Genomic DNA, 707 nt, shown 5'->3' with positions numbered 1-707 from the left:
RATCAGAAAAAGAGGAAGGACTAAAACCAAACAAAATATAACTATTGTAAAATTGATTGTGTCTAATGTGTAAAATGTGTATAACATGTATAAACTCAAGGTAGAGTGTTATTGTTTATTAGTTTACTCCAATTGGGGGAAGGGTGGTAGGGTTTGCGAGGAATAATAAAGGTATATTCTAAGAAAAAGTATGTATATGTATGTATGTATATGGATATAAGTTTGCAAGTTTGCATACGACACTACAGTGGTAGGCTTGATTACCAACAACYACGAGACGGCCTACAGGGAGGAGGTGAGGGCCCTCGGAGTGTGGTGTCAGGAAAATAACCTCACACTCAACGTCAACAAAACAAAGGAGATGATCGTGGACTTCAGGAAACAGCAGAGGGAGCACCCCCCTATCCACATCGACGGGACAGTAGTGGAGAGGGTAGAAAGTTTTAAGTTCCTCGGCGTACACATCACGGACAAACTGAATTGCTCCACCCACACAGACAGCGTGGTGAAGAAGGCGCAGCAGCTTCTCTTCAACCTCAGGAGGCTGAAGAAATTCGGCTTGTCACCAAAAGCACTCACAAACTTTTACAGATGCACTATCGAGAGCATCCTGTCGGGCTGTATCACCGCCTGGTACGGCAACTGCTCCGCCCACAACCGGAAGGCTCTCCAGAGGTTCACCGTACGTGCTACCCTGTCCAGACCTG

This window comes from Salvelinus sp. IW2-2015, linkage group LG2 (genome assembly GCF_002910315.2).
Source record: "Salvelinus sp. IW2-2015 linkage group LG2, ASM291031v2, whole genome shotgun sequence".
NCBI classification, from domain to species: domain Eukaryota; kingdom Metazoa; phylum Chordata; class Actinopteri; order Salmoniformes; family Salmonidae; genus Salvelinus; species Salvelinus sp. IW2-2015.
Note: the sequence above shows the minus strand (reverse complement) of the source record.